Here is a 6,000-nt window from a genome sequence, read left to right as displayed (position 1 = left end):
AGCTTGGAGGGCACATTTCTAGCAATATTTAAAGGGATCATCAGCTGCAGTCAGGAAAATCACTGGTCACTTTATTTGGACTGCCAATGTGCTGCTTTTGAGCTTTTTTGGAGTTTTGGTTTTGGAAGAGACAGAAGGAGGGCAGCTTGCATGAAACCTTAACCCACAGGATCGTACAGGCCCAGAACTTCTTACCTGTAGTTCACCGAGGATCAGTATGTGAGGAGGCTCCACTTTATCACGGAGGCTGTCACAGAGCTCTGACACTGACTACAGCACCAACTGTAGTCATGACACGATAACGTACATTCTTGCCTGTGGCTGTCAAAATCTATGGCCTTGAACTTTTATGTTTCCGGGTCATTACAGGCTGTAGGCAGGTGACATCTACAACATCAGCCAATCAGCTATGCAGGCCTGTATTCACCAGGTGAGTGATGCACTCTTTGCCAAAGCCAATGACTTCATATCCTTCCCCATGGACACTACAAAGCAGAATGACAGGGCTATGGACTTTGCCAGGAGCGTGGGCTTCTTCCAGGTGCGGGTCACACAAATAGTCTTGTAGAAGAGCCTGGAGTCTACATGACGAGGAAGGGATTTCAATCACTGAACATCCAGCTGGTGTGCAATAGCAAGCAGGTCTGTGCCGGGTTTCCTGGTAGCTGCCACGATTCCTTCGTTCCTCCCTCTCTTTCACCCCGAACATCAGGTCAGAGGCTGGTTGTTTGGAGACAAAGGTTATCCTCGCTAAACCTCACTAATGACACATCTCAGGAAGCTAAGCACAGACACAGAGATGAGGTACAATCAATGGCATGCCTCCTGTCAAGCCCTGTGAACAGTCCTGAGGCTCCCATAAAACATAAGAACATAAGAAATAGGAGCCGGAGTAGGCCATACGGCCCCTCAAGCCTCCTCCACCATTCAATCAGATCGTGGCTGATCTTCGATCTCAACTCTGCTTTCCTGCCCGATCCCCATATCCCTCGATTCCCCTAGAGTCCAATAATCTATTCATCTCAGCCTCGAATATATCCAATGACTCAGCAACCATAGCCCTCTGGGGTAGAGAATTCCAAAGATTCACAACCCTCTGCGTGAAGAAATTTCTCCTCATCTCAGTCTTGAATGGCTGACCCCTTATCCTGTGACTATGCCCCCTAGTTCTAGACTCTCTAGCCAGGGAAAACAATCTTTCAGCATCTACCCTGCCAAGCCCCCTCATAATCTTATGTGTTTCAATGAGATCACCTCACATTCTTCTAAACTCCAGAGAGAATAGGCCCATTCGACTCAACCTCTCCTCACAGGACAACCCTCTCATCCCAGGAATCAATCTAGTGAATCATGGTTGTACCACCTCCAAGGCAAGTAAATCCATTCTTAGATAAGGAAACCAAAACTGTACGCAGTACTCCAGGTGAGGTCTCAGGAAAGCCCTGTACAACTGTGGTAATACTTCCTTACTCTTGTACTCCAAGCCCCTTGCAATAAAGGCCAACATGCCATTTGCTTTCCTAATTGCCTGCTGTACCTGCATACTAACTTTTTGTGTTTCTTGTACAAGGACACTCAAATCTCTCTGAACACCAACATTTAATAGTTTCTCTCCATTTAAAAAATATTCTATTTTTTTATTCTTCCTACCAAAGTGAATAACCTCACATTTCCCCACATTACACTCCTTCTGCCACCTTCTTGCCCACTCACTTAACCTGTCTATATCACTTTGCAAACTCTTTGTGTCCTCCTCACAGCTTACTTTCCCACCTAGCTTTGTATCGTCAGCAAACTTGGATACATTATACTCGGTCCCTTCATGTAAATCATTACCATAGATTATAAATAGCTGAAGCCCAAGCATCGATCCTTGTGGCACCCCACTAGTTACAATCTGCCAACCTGAGAATGACCCGTTTATCCCTACTCTTTGTTTTCTGTCCGTTAACCAATCCTCTATCCATGCTAATGTATTACCCCCAACCCCATGAGCCCTTCCCTTGTGTAACAACCTTTTATGTGGCACCTCATCGAATGCCTTTTGAAAATCCAAATATATCACAGCCACTGGTTCCCCTTTATCTACCCTGCTAGTTACATCCTCAAAAAATTCTAATAAATTTGTCAAACATGATTTTCCTTTCGTAAAACCATGTTGACTCTGCCTAATCATATTATGATTTTCTAATACCAACACCACTTCCTTAATAATGGATTCCAGCATTTTCCCGACGACCGACATCAGGCTAGCTGGCCTGTAGCTCCCTGTTTTCTCTCTCTCCCTTCTTGAATAGCGGGGTTACATTTGCTACCTTCCAATCCACTGGGATCATTCCAGAATCTAGAGAATTTTGGAAGATCACAACCAATGCATCAGCTATCTCTGCAGCCACCTCTTTTAGATCCCTAGGATGTAGGCCATCAGGTCCAAGGGATTTGTTGGCTTTTAGTCCCATTAGTTTGTCCAGTACTTTTTCTCTACTGATATTAATTATTTTAAGTTCCTCACTCTCAATTACCCTATGGTTCCCCATTATTTTTGGTATGCTTTTTGTGTCTTCTACTGTGAAGACAGATACAAAATATTTGTTTAACGCATCTGCCAATTCCTGATTCCTCATTATAATTTCTCCTGTCTCAGCCTCTAAGGGACCTATGTGTACTTTTTCTACTCTCTTCCTTTTTACATACTTGTAAAAGCTCTTACAATCCATTTTTATATTTCTTGCTCGTTTACTTTCGTATTCCATTTTCTCCCTTTTAATCAACTTTTTGGTCATCCTTTGTTGGTTTTGAAAACTCTCCCAATCCCCAGGTTTATTACTCTTCTTGGCAACATTAATACTCTTCTTTCAAACTAATACTCACCTTAACTTCTTTAGTTAGCCATGTGGAGTTTTTATTTCTCAATGGAATGTATACTTGTTGAGAATATTGAAATATTTCTTTAAATGTTTGCCATTGCTTTTAAACTGTCAAACCATTTAAATTAATTTCCCAATCTACCTTTGACAACTCGCCCCTCATACCTATGTAATTGGCTTTATTTAAGTTTAAGACTCTAGTTTCTGACTTAAGTATGTTACTTTTAAACTGAATGTGAAATTTTATCATATTATGATCACTCTTCCCCAGAGGTTCTTTTACTGCGAGATGACTAATTAACCCTATCTCATTACATAATACAAGATCTAAAATAGCCTGTTCCCTGGTTGGTTCCTTGACGTAGTGCTCTAGGAAACCGTCTTGAATACATTCCATGAACTCATCTTCCAAACTACCTTTGCCAGTTTGATTTGCCCACTCTATATGCAGATTAAAGTCCCCCATGATGACTGCATTTCCTTTGTTACAAGCTCCCATTATTTCATGATTAATACTCTGTCCAAAGGTATTGTTACTATTAGGGGGCCTATAAACTATTCCCACCAATGTTTTCTGCCCCTTGTTATTTCTAATTTCCACCCATATTGATTCTACTTCCTGATCTTCTGAGCCAAGTTCCTTTCTCACCACTGTCCTTATGTCATTGTTAGAAATTCAACAGGCTATCCGTTGCGCTATCCATTCCAGAAGAAAAATTTCCACTGTCTGGAAGTGTATTGCAGTATAGCCCCCAGAAAGTCTCTAGGATTGTCATTGTCTGCTGTATGCTGACAACTTTGCCATCCAGGGGGACAAACCCATCAAGCCAGCTGCAGAGGAAAGCATTGAGGTAGAGGAGCATGCATGCCAGGAAGACACTGGGGATGTTCAGGAAGAGCAAATCCCACCTATTCTGCCAGCTGCTCATCCAACAACAACAACTTGCATTTATATAGTGCCTTTAATGTAGTAAAACATCCCAAGGCGCTTCACAGGAGCGTTATCAGAACAAAATTTGACACTGAGCCACAGAAGGAGATATTAGAACAGGTGACCAAAAGCTTGGTCAAAGAGGTAGGTTTTAAGGAGCATCTTAAAGAAGGAGAGAGAGGTAGAGAGGCGGAGAGGTTTAGGGAGGGAATTATAGAGCTTCGGACTTAGGCAGCTAAAGGCACGGTCTTCAATGGTGGAGTGATGAAAATCAAGGATGCGCAAGAGGACAGAATTGGAGGTTGCAGCGATCTCGGAGTGTTGTAGGGCTGGAGGAGGTTACAGAGATAGGGAGGGACGAGGCCATGGAGGGATTTGTAAACAAGGGTGAGAATTTTAAAATCAAGGCGTTGCCACATCTGGAGCCAGGAGTGCTTCAGCTGAAAACTTACGATTCCCCTGCACCAACTAGTGGGGTGCCCCTTCGAACATCAGTCCCACTCCTTCTGTCATCCTTAGGACTGCAGTCAATCCAAACATAAAGATGGGGCTTTCAGAAAAAATACATCGCATGGTCATCAAATACTCAACAAAGAAACTCTGAACAGCAAGAATTTCAAAAAAGAACATATCTTACCTTGATCTTTACACCTACCATTAACTACTGTTCATCCTGGTGCAGCCCTCTAGTGCCTGTCTTAAGTGCACTTCTACCTAGTCTAGTGCTCCTATGAGGTGTTCCTCAAGTGGCTTCAGCTTAGTATGTAGAAGGCCGCTGAGCCTCCAATGTGGGAGGAACTCGGGCCTAAGAAGGCCCAGCTGCAGACTGTGGGACCTCGGCTGCTGCCAGGGCAATCGAGCCCAGCTGATTTTGTGGCACCAGGATTGGTACTGGATGAGGGGGTGGAACCTGGCAGGCATGCTGTCACACTGAGAGAGGACAGTATGCTCCTCTCCCATAGTGTCACTTCCACTCATTCCACTAATCTGCAGGAGAGCAGACTGTAGGTGTTCTGTGCCTCCTGCATAGTGGGCTTAAATGTAGTCTGCATAGAGGTCACCATATATTCCCGATAGACTGCAGTGACTCGATACCATGTGTGAGTGCCACACATAAGTTGGAAGTAGACTCCACCACACCATGTAGTGTAGCCCCTCCGACAAGCAGTCTGCTAATTCCTGGTACTCAACTATTACTCGTCTTCCTAAAGCTGGGTCCTGGAAGTCATCATCTATGCCTGCTACAGCTTGGCTAAGTCACGAGCTCCCCCATCCAATGAGTTGTGTCCTGAACTGTCCTCTCCTCCTGCCCTTGCTCCTGCACCCTTATGCTTGGTGCATTACTCAGTGCTGACCCCTCTAACTCATTATTTAAAGGTGTTGGGGTGCCAATTTCTGAGTTGGTGCTTGCAAGCTGAAGAGTGAGTAATGGTGCATCTTCAGATGCAGATTCTTCTTCCTCCTCCTCTATCGCCAATAATCCCGGGACTTCATCAGAACCTGGGAAAAGAAAATACAAAAAATGATTAGTAGCTAGAGGCAATGATATATCATTGCAAAACAGTGGTTGCTCAATGCAGCATCAGGCTGTGTTGCAGATTGATTGAGGGAGATGGTTAAGCGATAAGAGAAATAGATGGTTATACAGCCAGGCACCTTCTGGCACTCTTCCTCCTGCCTCACATTCTGCAATAGCTCTGGTCCTCCCTCTGCCCAGGATATCCAATTGTAAACAATTTTACAACACCAAGTTATAGTCCAGCAATTTTACCTGACGAAGGAGGAAGCCTCCGAAAGCTTGTGAATTTAAAATAAAATTGCTGGACTATAACTTGGTGTTGTAAAATTGTTTACAATTGTCAACCCCAGTCCATCACCGGCATCTCCACATCAGGATATCCAAAGCAGCTGATTCAGCAGATGAGAGCATGTGAGAGGAATGTGAAGCAGGGAAGGTCAACATTTTCATTGATGCTGTTACAGTAAAGTGATGCAGGGCTGTGCTGATAATGACATCATGGCTGTGAATAGCATTCTTACCTTGTCAACCTGGATGAGGTCATTGATCTTTCTTCTGCACTGTTTCCAGGTCAGAGGGGCTATCGTTCTGGCATTTACATGCTCAACCACCTCGGACCATTCTTTCTTGCCAGTGTGGCAGGGCACTCTTCTCCCATCCAATGGAAATAGGATAGTCTTCCT

The sequence above is a fragment of the Heptranchias perlo genome, chromosome 2 (genome assembly GCF_035084215.1).
Source record: "Heptranchias perlo isolate sHepPer1 chromosome 2, sHepPer1.hap1, whole genome shotgun sequence".
Taxonomy (NCBI): Eukaryota; Metazoa; Chordata; class Chondrichthyes; order Hexanchiformes; family Hexanchidae; genus Heptranchias; species Heptranchias perlo.
The sequence above is the reverse complement of the archived record's forward strand: the minus strand, read 5'-3'. Positions refer to the sequence as shown.